General features: G+C 37.6%; 1 protein-coding gene across 1 annotated transcript in view; it reads right to left on the bottom strand.

Moving 5' to 3' along the window:
- The window catches only part of lrfn1 (leucine rich repeat and fibronectin type III domain containing 1), a 216,649-nt gene that overhangs the window by 71,898 nt on the left and 129,116 nt on the right, over positions 1-15,635 (bottom strand). The window contains exon 2 of the mRNA XM_056251560.1: positions 1,468-1,555. The gene's annotated coding sequence lies outside the window, so the exon portion shown is untranslated. The remainder of the gene's footprint in view (positions 1-1,467; positions 1,556-15,635) is intronic.

The raw sequence follows: 15,635 nt of genomic DNA, 5'->3' as shown, positions 1-15,635 counted from the left end.
ATGAACTCATAGCACAAACTCTGTGGTTGGGCGATTAGTCCTGCAGTTAAAGGCGTGTAACGCATTAGAGATAATGAGGTGGTCAGATATGATGTCATTGCTCCATCTGCTACACACCACAGAAACCACAGCTCGAGCTTACTGGAAAACCTTAGACTGCTGTCTGCTCCTCTCTGCACAGACACACTCAACTGCTGGAATGAGATTAGAGTGGATGAAGGATCGGTTGTAGAACATATAGTACATGCTGTCAGGTTCAGTGCAGCCAAAAATGAACAACTGGTCATCGTTTACTCAGCCTGATGTTTCTTTTCTTCCCTGGGACTTGCACTGGTCAAGTTTGAGCTATAGGGCCATTTGGCTCTTGCGTCATACTAATAGAAATACACTCTTAAGTATGTAGATTTCAATTACAATACATATCTTTAAATGTTTTGAGTTTTTTTCTCCACTTATATACACCAAAACTTACAGTTTTATTCCCATCTAGATTCTGAAGGTTTTTACTGAGGGGTTTGTTCATATTTCATTTGCCTGATATATTTAACATTTTATTCCTAAAAACATGGTGAAAACGTATTTTTTTTCCAAGCTGTTCCAAGCCAGTATTTTCTGATTTATGGAGTGATAAAAGAGAAATCTAAAATCCCCTAAGTAAAAACCTAAAGTAAAAACTACATGTCAACAACATCAATGTTCAGATTTATGCTCTGGAATTTTATGCAAAATAATGCATATTTAATTATATAATACATCATTTGCATTTTTAAACATAACATTTAAGAACACTTGCAATACACAATAATGTTTCCACTTCTTAATGTAATCAATCAACTGAGGAAGTATGGTGATACAGTATCTATTAGTTAATTATTTGTACCCTATTCACCTGGGGTGTCTTGTATTAAAATGACAATAAGCACCATAAAAGTATAATAAAATGTGCAAAAGACTTGGGCGCTATGTTTACTATTCTTCTGTAGCCACAGGGAAGCTTTGTATGATAAATTTGACAGATGGGTTTAGTTGTTTTTCCCTTTTGCTGTTGCTAATATTAGCTATTATTGAATATGATGAGATATGAGAGCTTTAGGAATAGTCTTTTGCATATTATTATAGTTTGAATGACTTTATTCACTTGCCCAGAAAGAACAGCTTGATTTGTGTTGAATGGAGAACAAAACATAGAGGTTTAAAAACAACATGAGGGAGATTGAAGGATGGATGGAAGTCAATGGTTTGACCACATTATTTGATGTATTTCTGCTGTATCCGACTGTCAGGGGACGAGACCGTCTTCACTAACTGTGTGTGTGAAAGCATTCAGTGTTGTTCCTTCTGTCTGCATGTATCAATCCGTTATTTCAGATAACCTGCCAGCAGATGTTACCGTTCACCATGATCTGGAGTGCTTTGAGAAGCACAGCGAGAGGGAGGAAACCAGTGATTGGGAACTGACGCACTCACCAGATATGAAGTTTGTTCCAGTGTCAGTCATCTCAAAAGGGCATAGCTTGTCTTTTCAAGGGCTTCTGGGAAACTGCAATAATGCCACCTGTAGCCATGACGAGAGAGAGAGAGAGAGAGAGAGAGAGAGAGAGAGAGAGAGAGAGAGAGAGAGAGAGAGAGAGAGAGAGAGAGAGAGAGAGAGAGAGAGAGAGAGAGAGAGAGAGAGAGAGAGAGAGAGAGAGAGAGAGAGAGAGAGAGAGAGAGAGAAAGAATACTTGTTTTATGATCCATAGAGAAATATATAAAAACAGAGAAATTCAGATTCCAACATCAACATGAGAGAAGAGAAGGGTCCTGTTAATTTTATATCTTTATACTATAATTGTCTCATTCGTGTCTATTTTTTATTTTTTACCAAGGTATTTTAACACAAATATCTATGGAAGCTTGTTTCCGCCACAGAATGAAAAATAAAAAAGGTAATTGCGACTTTTTTTCTCACAATTGCGAGTTTACATCTCGCAATTATGACTTTATTTATCAGAATTGCGTGATATAAAGTCGCAATTGCGTGTTATAAAGTCAGAATTGATTGATATAAAGTCGCAATTGCGTGTTATAAAGTCAGAATTGATTGATATAAAGTCGCAATTGCAGGTTATAAAGTCAGAATTGCGTGAAATAAAGTCGCAATTGCGTGTTCTAAAGTCAGAATTGCAAGATATAAAGTCAGAATCGATTGATATAAAGTCGCAATTGCGTGTTGTAAAGTCAGAATTGTGAGATATAAACTATTCTGAGGGGAAAAAAGTTAGTCTTTTTTTCCCTTAGAACTGGCCTGATAACTCGCAATTGCAAGTTTATATCTCACAATTCTGAAAAAAGATTTTGAGATATAAACTCGCAATTATGTGTTATAAAGTCAGAATTGCGAGATAAAAAGTCTTAATTCTGTCTTTTTTCTCTCAATTACGATCTTTATTTCTCATAATTGCGACTTTATATCTCGCAATTGTGACTTTATTTTTCATAATTGCGACTTTATATCTCGCAATTGCGACTTCATTTCTCATAATTGCGACTTTATATCTTGCAATTGCGACTTTATTTCTCAGAATTGCGACTTTATATCTTGCAATTGCGACTTTATTTCTCATAATTGCGACTTTATATCTCGCAATTGCGACTTTATTTCTCAGAATTGCGACTTTATGTCTCGCAATTGCGACTTTATTTCTCACAATTTTTACTTCATACCTCGCAATTGTGAGATAAAAAGTCGCAATTATTTTTTAAAGATTTTTTATTCAGTTGCGGAAACAAGCTTCCATAAATATCTGAGAGCAGGTCACTGAAACATAAGTGGACACTGAAAGAGCAGTAGACATCAGCAGTAATTATTAAGCAGTCGTGTTGTGACACATCACTGACTATATTATGAGCTTTTCCACACATTCATCATTCTGAAGTGTTTATATAACAACTAAAAATAATGCTAAGTGCAATAACTGGATCTCCAGAGAAACAGGCATCTCAACTCTATTCATATTTCATCAGCACAGAAGAGACCAAAGAGAATATCATGAAAAATTAACACCATTATGACAGTGAGTTTGAACCCACTGCTTGTGTTCAGAAACACATCTTCATGGATTATTGTGTTTGTGAAGTCAAATACTAATAGTTTATACAATTAGCGATAATTTTGACTCGGTCCAGTAAACAAACACCCACATCACGCTAAACTCCACTCACTTTTCCTTCAGAAAGATCTAGTTATTATTCAAATCGTGACTGATTCGTCTCAGCGGCACAGTGAGAATCAATAACTGTTTTCTGATAGTGATCATGTCCTTCAGATGCGCTCGAGCGCAAGACACCTGACAGAAAATCTCACAGCAATTTCTATGCAACAAGAGGAAAACTCTTAAATTCAAGGTTGTTCTCAGTATCTCTCAGATTTTACAGATACAAGATCTCATGCTGCCCATATGCTGCATTTCTAAGCAACATTCACGCACATTTGAAACAATTTTATCGTCTTCTAGGATACCCGAATCTACGGCAGCAATAATATACCTTTCAAGAAGAAGACAATCCCAGAATGCATAGCAATAAAATGCATACTAAGCTATTTGAAGCAACAACAACAAAAAAATGTAATATATATATATATATATATTGTGTGTGTGTGTTTGTGTTTGAAATTCTCTTCTGCTCACCAAGGCTGAATTTATATGATAAAAATACAGTAAAAACACAAATATTGTGAAATATTTGGAAACATTTAAATAGCTGTTTTCTGTGATTATATAGTAAAATGTCATTTTTTTCCCTGTGATCAAAGCTGTATTTTCAGCATCATTACTCCAGTCTTCAGTGTCACATGATCCTTCAGAAATCATTCTAATATGATGATTTGATGCTCAAGAAACATTTCTGATTATTATCAGTGTTGAAAACAGTTAGTCGCAGACTCGCACTACAGGATCTAATAGAGAGCATATCATGAGCTTGGCTAATAGTGCATTGTTCCATCAGATGGTCCCTTAGAAGACAGCAGCCCGTGTCTCGCGTAATGCTTTGCAGTGACCGTGTTTTGTCCAAACGGCTTCTCTTTCTCTATTTTCTCCTCTGACACTCATTTGTAATTCAGTACATATGCTGAAGGCATCCATTCTTCCACCCCATGCAAAATGCATAAGTGTGGTTCTTCTCAAGTGATATGTTTAGTGTATTTACGCTCGACGCTGAATGTGTCGGAATCACTCATTCCGAGTCTTAATAACAGACCCTGCCGAAGAATGAGACGCTCGGAGACACAGGGGATCTGATTCTACACAGGCCGAGTGCTGAATGTGTCTTTAGATGGGTGGATCTTCTCTCGCAGGGCGAAAGTTCAGATTCTTGATCAGATCAGTGTGTGGCAGCATCACGTCTGCAATATAGACTATAAAGTATCTTTACGAAATAATGACAGATGGAGGACACTTAAAGTCAGCATGAAGTCAAATAGAATGTTAGTTATTCATAGATGTTATTAAAAAAACATTTATTTACACCGTTCAAAAGTTTGTGGTATGTATGATTAAAAAACAATACTTTCACTCATCAAAGATGCATTAAATTAATAAAATTGACATTTACCCAGGTGAACACAAAACATTATACTCACTTATCATGTAGCCATCCCGGACGAGCCCCCAATTTTATGTTACGTCCCGCTCATTTAAGGCCGCAAAATAAAAGGGGAATCAAACACCAACGTTTGATAAATGAAGAAGGTTTTATTTTCTTCAGCAAGTATAACAATTACCACTCATACCAACATAAGTCTAGGGAAAATAAAGAATTAACCAAACAAAATAACTACAACAAAATATTAACGCTACATGACATAAGGTAAGTATAAGAAAGAAAATAAGAGAAGAGCCACTCTTGTGAGGAGTTATCCCACAGAAAGTGCCTCCCAAAAGAACACTTAAATACTAGATTACATGATTAACAATTAACATGGGGGAGTGACTCAAAACTCCCACAGACTGCCACCATCAGGGAAGGAGTACACTCAGGGTCGTCACAATAATGTTACAAAAGATTATATTCTCTGTGCAAGCTGAATTTCAATTTGATTGACTCGAAAACTTCTTTGCTCTGAACTTGTGAGGCTGCCAAATGTAAATGCTAATATCACTCTCTTACTGACTGTATGATCAATCTGTGTAGTGTCAGAAACACACACACACCCCTCTGGGACACTGAGATAACATGCAGTCAAACAGAACAAGCCACTGTTTTCTCTGTAAATGCTGTTGCTGTGATGATCAAAGTGAGCTCTTCATTCTCTCCTGTGCTGTTTGTGCTTTTCTCCTCCTCAAACACATCGCTCTCTATTCCTCTCTTCATCACTTCAAGCCACCACATTATTCTCTCTTATCCAGCTCTCATAATGAGGGCCAAATCTCCCCTCGTGTTTGGGGTTTTAAAATCTCCCCAGAGCTGCACTTTACAGTCAGGACGCTTTCAAATCCCCTTCTGCAGGATTAGGGTAAGGATCCCTGTGATCTGGAAAGTAAAAATGAAAACGTGACCTTCCATACTGAAATGTGAAGATACAGCTGCGAGCAGCAATTACGGGGCCGTCGGCGGAGTCTCTGCAACCCTGGCACAATCGTAAGCTTCAGACGCCAGCAGAAATATGATTTTAGGATAATCGCTTCAAAGGTTAGGAGCAGATTTAACTTTTGACCAGCACAGCTCATCGGGACCCTCAGGGTCGACTTCAAAGCAAAGCCCAAAAAACACAGACAAGATGCAGATGACCTGTTTGCCATCTTTGTGTGTAAGGGCAATGGGCTTCACTGCACTCAGGATGAACAAATGGATCTAAATAGAGCAGAAGCATGACATTAAATCCTTTTTACAGTTTATCCACCACTAGGTGCTACTGAACTTTTCATTCCAGCCTGAATTTCAGCAAGATGTTCAGTAAGAAGTCTCTTCTGCTCACCAAGGCTACATTTATTTGAATGTCATAATCGTCATAATTGCATCTTTAACGGTCCGCTTCGTCGCTTAAGTGCATCCTGTCACCGTTTAAACTGCCCTGTCAATCATCTTGTCAGTTAAAACCCTCCACATTCAGTTTCATTTAATTTCCTACCATATCAGAAATAAATGTGGAGATATGCGGAGACTCTCACGTGTTTGCATAATTATGCATTCAAAAGTTAATGTCCAAACAGACCTTTATAAAAGTTCACAATCATTGTGCAGATAAAAATGAATGTGGATAACATTGAATAAATATATTTTCGTCAGGTTTGATGCGGATTATTAATCACTCAAACCCCTTTTCTTCTTAACCTTCGGTCTCACACATGTGCCATGTTTGTAGTTTCTTAACACGGTTCATTTGTTTGTAGATCTAATCGAATCCTTGTCCAGTGCACAATGGGCTGTGGGCAATATTAGCCGTTATGGATCTGCACTTCGGATTCTAACCGGAAACAGAAGACCATCCGGGTATCTTTTGAAAACTCGTTTCAACATACTACGATTTGGGACACACTCATTCTAATATTTAGGAGAGATAATATGCAAATTGCATCAGTGTTCTTATGACTGTAAATGCGCATTTGATGGTCCAGCCTGAAATACAAGCCTTTTTAAATGCTATATGAGCATAAGAAACAGCATTTATGGGGCAATTCATGTCAGATTTTGTTGCTGATTTGAAATATGTTATTTAAATGTGATTTTAAGATTCCCCCATTTAAGTAGAAAGGACTTGGTCTTGGATGCCCGAAATAGCTTGCCTGGACTCCTTGCAAATATGGCCGCCGAGTGAATACTTTCTAACAGATCTGGGGGCTCGTCCGGGATATTCCCAGTAAACTCAAGACCGAAAATCATCCTCCATCACAGGTAAGTTGTTTTTAATGTTTTCCTGAGGTGGTCCCTGCTGATTCCAGGAAGATTTGTCTGCAAGGTTGCTGTTTAAATGCACAGTAACCTGAAATATATATTTTAGTAGTCATTCCCTCCGGCGTGAGGAAAATCTGTGTAGATCCGCTCTGACGATAACAAAGTGTTGAACAAAGTGTCCTACATTGTTGTCATTTACATTGCATGTATAGTTCAGTTATTTTTAGGGGTGCTCCGATCAGGATTTTTGGGGCCGATCGCCGATCGCCGATTACTGGAAGCTGTATCACCCGATACCGATACCGATTACAGGGTCTATTTGAAGACTTCTTTTTATCATGTAGCATTACTTATTAAACTATATTTAACAACAATGTACATTAAGTATTACATTTAAGAGAAGACAATGCATCATGAATTGACACCTGTGTATTTATTTGCAAGGAACATGTATTAACATAGCAGCTTGGTTATTGGGAGCAGCTTAGGGCTTGACATACAACTTTCCTGTAGAATATAAAATAAAATAAATAAAAGACAGAACATCTGAGTCTTTAAATTTAGCTTTAGACTACTTTAAACTAAAAACAGCAACAAAAAAGGCTATAGCCAAAATAATGTTTTGAGTCAGTCAGCCATCAGTTTTTCTAATACACTTAAAGGACCACAGGTAGTAAAGTGCACAGCAAAAAAAAAAAAAAAAAAACTTACAACTTCCATATCTGTATCTATAACTTTGCTTTTTTCTGGGATGCTTAGTCAGATTTTGTGGGCATTTAGAGAGGAAGAGAGAGGTAGAGAAACCTTTTGTGTGTGTGTGTGTGTGTGTGTGTGTGTGTGTGTGTGTGTGTGTGTGTGTGTGTGTGTGTGTGTGTGTGTGTGTGTGTGTGTGTGTGTGTGAAGAACCCTTGCAAAATGATTTTAAACAGATTAAGAAAGCCACCACTACTGGTCACATCTATGGTTAGATTGATTTTTTTTAGATCCAGTGAAGTCTGTCCCACCATGTACCTAATATAAATAAATAAAACATCTTCAGTTAACTAGCAGATTATTCATTTAGTTCGCTATTAAATAAGAAATCTAGCGCTAAAATGTGTTTTTGAACTCAAGCTGCGCGCTCGTTGTCGCTGCGATCAGTTGCATGGATACAGTGCTCTGGGCCTCGTGCAGTCTTCACTCGGACCCGCGCTTCAATCTATCGTCGTTGCGGACTCTATTCATTCCGGTGAAATCACAAAATAAAACACAAACGTATCCTTGCTTGATATAACTGTAACCACTGATGAACATATTCAGTTTTGATGAGAGAAAAAAATATGTACGAGTGCGGATTAGAACCCGTAACCTCTGACACGCATGGCAAAAGATCTCCCACTAGACCACTGAAGAACTCAAAGGTAAATTGCGGAGCAATGGATTTATTTACGGGTTGAGCAGAGAGGCAGCACAGTTTGACAAGCGGCCGCGGCATGGTACACACATTGCAGATTGCTAATGAATAGTTTTTTTCACACACCTTGTAGAATTGCCAGACCGGTGAAGCCATTTTTACAAGGGCTTAAAAAAATTGTCTCGCGAGTTTTGCGTTATCTAATCGGCTTTTCTGGATCGGCCTTTATAGAGACCGCCGATCACACATCCCAAAGCAATTATCGGCCGATTATGATCGACGACCGATCAATCTGAGCACCCTTAGTTATTTTTGCCTTTTTAATCCAATTTTGTGTCAAACATCTGAAATTTTGGAAGTCCAATAACAATGGGTGAAATAAAAAATCCAGTTCATTACTCACAAGAAATGGAAGGTGAAGTTAAGCACATTGCATTGAGTAATACAGTACCAGTGCAGAGATCCCCCCTGCATACTACACATTATATCAAAAGTCATACAGACATATGCATACAGAAAGTACACACATTTTGCACAGTATGCATACAGCATAGGCAGTGTATCACTCAGAAGCTCTGCCCACCGTGACCTCTTTGACTGTGAAATCTGCTGACATAAAAAAAAGAGCTACAACTATATTCTTCACACTAAGCGCATTGAACATGGGGTGCGTCTCAATCAGCTCCCTAAGTCGTGTACATGAATTTGGGACCCTGGATCACTACACATTGGGACATTCTGCCAACATGACAACACCCTTGTACAACGTCACTACTGGTATATGAACAACAGCAGAACTGGCATCTTTCTGACACCAATGCTGATGATTTTATTCACATAAACATTGATCAGCGAACATAAACAGAAAGTCAACCGTACATGCTTGACACGTAAAAACAGACCTCATTGGTTCTCATGCCTCTGTGACCAAATGTGGATGCTGTAGACATTGTTCAGTGATCAATGTGTAAATGCATATAAAGTAATTAATTTTTACAGTTTATCTACCACTAGGTGGTGCTGTACTTAAAATGCACAACCCTCTGCGAGTGCCTGGACTATTGAACTAGAGACGCAGACAAACATGCACTCGTATGTGCAGCTTTAGCGTGTCTAACGTGTATTTTATTGTCTCTGTGTTGTTGCAATGACTCTATAAGTTGGCAGGCAGATCACAGCTCACAGACGTGAGCTCACATGCACATTACTCATAATTCATTGAGTACTTCATTCCACTTCACACAGAAACACTCCATCCACGGACAACAGGCTCATTAGTGCTGGTACACGTCCACCTCCAACGCCTGACTTTACGCCGTGACGGCTCTTTGTTCTTCTCTCGTCTCCGCATCAGTCTGGTTTTAATATTCCTGGCCATTCGCCACAGTACGACCCATATGAATGTTTTATTTTGCAGGGAGCAGATTTAAAGCGTGTAACGTTAATGCCAGAATAATCGGTCACTGATCTGCAAGAGTGTCATTCAAATGAATGTTTATTACCCAGGCAGACACCAATTTGTACGAAGGTGACCGGCTGTTATTTTCAAATCTGAGTCAGAATATTTCAGCAGCAATGCCATCTCTCTCTCTTTCTGTATGCTGGATGGCGATATTAAAACAAACTCACATAAAATATAATTATAAATGAACATTTAGGCCCTCAGAAGCCTGACCTTAGACCATTTGATGTCAAATCCGAAAGAGTAAGGTGGGAAATTTTGTAGCTGGTTAATCACCCTGTGAAATAACTTATCTTGCACATTAACAACGAGGATCTCCATTTACATGAAATATCAATATATTTACATATATTTTTTGGACAAAGTTGGACTAAAAGTTATCAGTGTTTTTGCAAAAAGCCTTAAATCTCTTGAACACCAGGTGCACTTTGTTTAAATTTATCAGGCACCTTCAGAACATGCTGACGATGACCCATACCATTTTTTGAGTGATATGTCAAATTGTTTAAAATATATTGCAATGTATGACAAATTTCAAAAGGGGGGACCGATGGTTAGTCCGATCCTGGCAAATCCACATATTCGACGTAACACAGGGAATAACCAAGACACCAAGACTGTGATTTTATGTCAATCTGTTCAAAAGTTATGAGCAAAAATAGCCCTTTTCAGATCTCATGACCTGTAGGTGGTGCTCATCCCAAATTTGGCATTTACCCTCAGATCATTGCTTCGATGAAGCGAACCAAGTTTCGTCTTGATTGATCAACGTTTTTGCGTCACCATAACTTTTAAACAAAATTATGGTGGTCAAAATATCATCTGAGCCAATTTTCATACAAATTGGACAAAATTTGAAGGAGTAGTAACGAAAAAAAACAAATACTGTATTTTTCAAAATGACGACTACTGTATTTAGTCTTAATGTAAGATGTTGAATGTGATCAGCATGAAGATATTTCATTTTTCTAGATCAAAGGGTTTAAAAGTTATAACCATTTCAATAGTGGATTTTTAAACTGGTGGTGGCGCTATAGAGTTGGTCCTAGAAACCCCAACGATTGTCAGATTACTACACATTACCCTCACTACAAGTGTGCCAAATTTAATAATTTTCCTACTTACGGTTCATAGGGCTGCCATAGACTCCCGTTGGGGAGGAGGAAGAAGATTAATAAAGTAAATGTGCCGTCCTGTACAGGGATTGAAAAGGATATTCAATGATTCATTTTATTCCCTGTACAGGATGGCCCCATTTTTCAATCGTGTTTTAAACCGGCTCACTGAAATAAATCGGAATGGCTATTTTTAGAAAGTTACTTCCAAACAGTGTAGAAGATCCAGAGAGCGATTCTGTAGAGTTAAAGGTGCTGGAATCTCATTAATGGTTAATTGCAGGATGTTTTTCCCCCATAAATACAACATCTGCATAAATGTACTGCGGCCGGTGAGTTGGTTGAGTGTGACCTGTTTTAACCAGCCTCCAATGAAAATGAAAATGTGCAATGAAAATGTATTACATCATTAGGTTTTTTTCTTCTTCTTCAAAAAAGTATACAAGGAGACTTTTATAAGCAAAATTATTTAATAAATAAAATATATTTAAATATTTAAATGAAATATTTCTGCTTTAAATTTTAAATAATTATGGAATCTTGTATATTCTAAACATCAAATAAATTACTTTAATTTTAGTTTTGTTAATTGAAATACCAATAATAAACAGAACAAAATATGTTCTGCTTGATGTGGGACTTTTAATATACCGGGACTCTTAATTTTAAATGTGTTTACTGCTTCCAGCTGCTCATTCAAACGCAAGGGGAGCTAAAACTTGCACTCTTACAACCAACTAAAACATATTATAATACAAACACCATAAAGTAAATATTGTCATAATTCATCGTTTGACATAAATGCGCAGTACCGCGAGTCAGTAGAACAAGGAACAGCCCCATGTTTGACTTTGAACGTGCAGCACTCATATTTATTTAAATCATCAGCAATAATCACATTAAGCCATAACGCGATTCCTGTTTTCCAGCCTGAAATGTAAGACTTCTTAAAATGATAACTAAATGTTTGTTATTCCATTTAAGATATTTAAAGCATTTCTATTATTAATGTTACATTTGATAAAACTGACCATTTAAAGACCGGAATCTACTTTTTATTCGCACACATATCTATAACCGTTCGTACCGCTGAGCCCTGTGAACCACCGTAAGGCTGCAGTGTGTGTGTGTGTGTGTGTGTGGCTTCATTCGGCTGTTTGGCAGTGGCTAAATTACGACACAAATCTTGGTTCATCCTCATAGTTCTTCTTGGACGAATGTCAGATTTACAAAGATCCTGTTTTGAAAGATAAACACTGAAGCTGGCTCAAGAAAATCAGCCACAGTGTTCGTGTAAAGAACATTTTCTGCTGAGGATTACGCTTCACAATTGCTTAATTCCCTAAAGATGCTTTTGTAATTTCCTGTAGATTATGTGTGTAATCTCTCCACAGGATTATGATATGTTCCCGTGATGCTGAAGTCACGATGCTTGAACCGGTTTTAACTCAGACTCCTAATGTATCTTAACGTAGTTTAATGCTGGTAAACCTACACGCCTTCACAAGATTCTCTCTCACACACATGCATGAGCGTGCACACACACACACACACACACGTTTGCAAGAATGTTTGTGATAACTGAATAAGAATATTTAGAAATCGTATTCTAGAGGCTGCAGGGGCAAATTTCCAGTGGAACCTCAAGAACAAATCTTTGTAATTAATTAATTGATTAATTTAAACTAAATTTGTTTCTACACATGTCTCCAATAAGTTGTAAAATTTCCTGACATTTAAATGCACTCCATCTCTGCATGTGCTGTGAGTTTAACACAAACATTACATCACAACTAAAAACACTGTGTTCTCCAGCTGGTGAATCGCCCATTTAAAGAGCTTGTGAAATTACGTGAAATAACATATCTGGCACATCAACAATGAGGACACAATTTTTGATGAAAGATGCTTTTACTGCATGACTCACAGGAAATAATCATTAGCTGAAAACATTAGTTGCACACACATACAAGACTACACAAGTGAAGAAAAATCATGTTACCCAGAAAAATATAAGAGATTTCATAAGGCCCATTTAAAGGCATACAGCAGCAAAAACCATCTCATCTCAATTTATTTAAAAAGCACAATTAAAAACAGAAGCTCAACCACCCCTAGATTTTAACTTTGACTTTGGAACAGTTAACAAACTCTGGTTTGCGGACCAAAGAGTTCTCAATGGATGGTGTTCACACAACAAGTCCGAATAGTAAAAGGGGGCGAGGCCATTTAAACATTTAAAAACAAGCAGAAGCACTTTAAAATCAATTCTAAAATGGACTGGGAGCCAATGTAAAGACAGGAGTAACGTGTTCGTGTTTATGAACACCGGTTACTGCGTTCTGGACCATTTGTAATCTAGATAAGGAAGAACTGTTTATTCTGTTGCTATAGTCAATTCTAGAAAAAATGAAATCATGAATCACGGTTTCAAAGTGCTTAAAAGAAAGATAAGTCTTCACTTTAGGAGGGCTGTGCAATGACTAATCGCGATTAATCACATTTGTGTTTACATAATATATCTGTGTGTACTGTGCATAACTATTTTGTATATATAAATACACACACACACACACACACACTCATGTATATATTTAAGAAAAATGAGTTATTTATGTGTAAAATATTCATATTTATAATGTATGTATAAATATACAGTATATACATGCAAATATTTCTTAAATATATACATGCATGTGTGCGTATTTATATAATTATACACAGTACACACAGATATATTTTCTTGGATGTGATTAATCACGATTAATCGTTACACAGCCCTCCCAGCCCTCTTAGTTGGTAAAAACTTGATTTGACAACTAAATTAATTTGCTTATTAAATTTAAGTGCAGTATCAAATAAGACACCCACATTTTTGGCACAAGATATAACTGAAGAAGATAAAACACCAGAATTTAAATGAGAAATGTTTGGGACTTCAGAAGAGCCAAACACGACGATCTCTCTTTTACTCTCATTTAGATTTTAAAAAAATTACGACATCAAGGCTTTGAAATCGGAAAGTCAGGCACATAAGCCATTTTTGTGCTTCAGGGGCAGATACAGTTGTGTATTGTCTGCATAGCAAGGATAGTCCAAGCCATGCTTTTCAAAAATAGAGCCTAAAGGAAGTATATATATATAGAGAGAAAACAATAAAGGGGCCAAAATATAGCCTTGGGGGACCCCACAAGCCAAGGGGACCACACACGAATGGCATCCTCCTATATTGATCGAGAAGCTTCTATTTTTAAAGTATGACTGATACCAACTTAGAGCAGTTCCTCTGATGCCCACAACTTGCTCTAGCCGAGAAAGCAGGACCTCATGGTCAACTGTATCGAACGCAGCACGTAAATCTAAAAGTACCAGTACTACTGTTTCTGAAAAACTTATTTTGAACATTTTTGGTGCAGGAAAACTTGACTAACATTACCTTCAGAGGAAAACATGCTACATATTTCTTCTATGATCATTAGTACAAAAAGGCACAAAAATAAAGTTGCTTGACTTCCGTAGATGTTATTTCTGTCCAACCAGTCTGAAGAAGTTTCTCAATGCGATGTGTGCAGAGGTTTCGCTCATTCCGGTCTCGTTCTGTGCTGTATTTTCTCTTTAAGCACTCTGGCTTCAGACTCTCAAAGTCCAAACAGTTTTTGTGCTACAGTGATTCCTCATACGGGCTGCAATGCTTCAACGCTCGCATTACCGCGAGGCCGAGGCTCAGTCTTGTTTATAAATCATTTCCCTCTCTTTAGACACAGAAAATCAGCTTGTACAAGCATATTTTAAGCGTGTGCTTTATGCATTAAATTCATTAATTTGTAATGTCATTTGACATTACACATTTTCTTCGGAGAGATTCAGGCCGGAAACATACACTACGCATGAACGTCAACGCATTGGAAGTGCATCCCGTGTTGCACATTTAACACGCACAAACCTCAGTTCTCAGTGGAGCGAGAGCTTCCTTCAGTAAGCTGGTTAATGAAGCCAGATGTGGGATTATTCAGGTATAAACATGCCAACCATGACAGTATTTGCAGCTATAGCGTCCCTTACGCCAACGTTGCATAATACAAATTGACCGTTCTTGCTTTTTATATATATATCGCAGTATTGCAGAATATTGCAGTATTTATTATAAACGATTCATCCGTGCACATCATTATTGTGTTAATTTCTTGTTCCTTGGTAATCTTGAATCAGAATACCTTCCTCTCTTCTCTTCTCTGATGACGAGGGCGGGGCAACAACCTGTCACTTACATGAGATCCACCAATAGCAAACCACAACCATCCAATCAATTCCCCACAGACAAAATCAAGCCCCGCCCACATTTCTTCTTGTTCCAAGAGGCCGTTTCACTCGGATATACGGCACTATAGAGAAGAGAAGACGAGCGAGACTTCCCTTTCATGCTAACTTTAAGAACTGTTCTACATTATGAAGAACGTGATGCAATTTGTTCTGACATATTGAGCTTATATTTAGTATAATTTGAGACACTGTTGGGATCTCTTCTGATATTCTACAAAAGATTCTTTCATATTGATGTACGTGTCTTCAGATTCAGATCAGTTGAGAATTCCAGTAGGATGAGCGCCAGAAATTAGTCAAATAGAGAAGAAAAGACGAGGGCAAGGGCGAGAGCTCTAAAGAAAAATAATCCGATTATGTTTCTGGGAGAAGAGAACATCTAATATTAAAGCTGCGATAAAATTAGATCCTGTAGATACTGTACGCCCACCTACATTCTCGCTCTCGCAGGATCGATGTGTTTGTGTCG

Source organism: Rhinichthys klamathensis, unplaced genomic scaffold, assembly GCF_029890125.1.
Source record: "Rhinichthys klamathensis goyatoka isolate OS25496 unplaced genomic scaffold, OSU_Roscu_1.1 h1tg000084l_1, whole genome shotgun sequence".
Classification (NCBI taxonomy): Eukaryota; Metazoa; Chordata; class Actinopteri; order Cypriniformes; family Leuciscidae; genus Rhinichthys; species Rhinichthys klamathensis.
The sequence above is the reverse complement of the archived record's forward strand: the minus strand, read 5'-3'. Positions and strand labels throughout refer to the sequence as shown.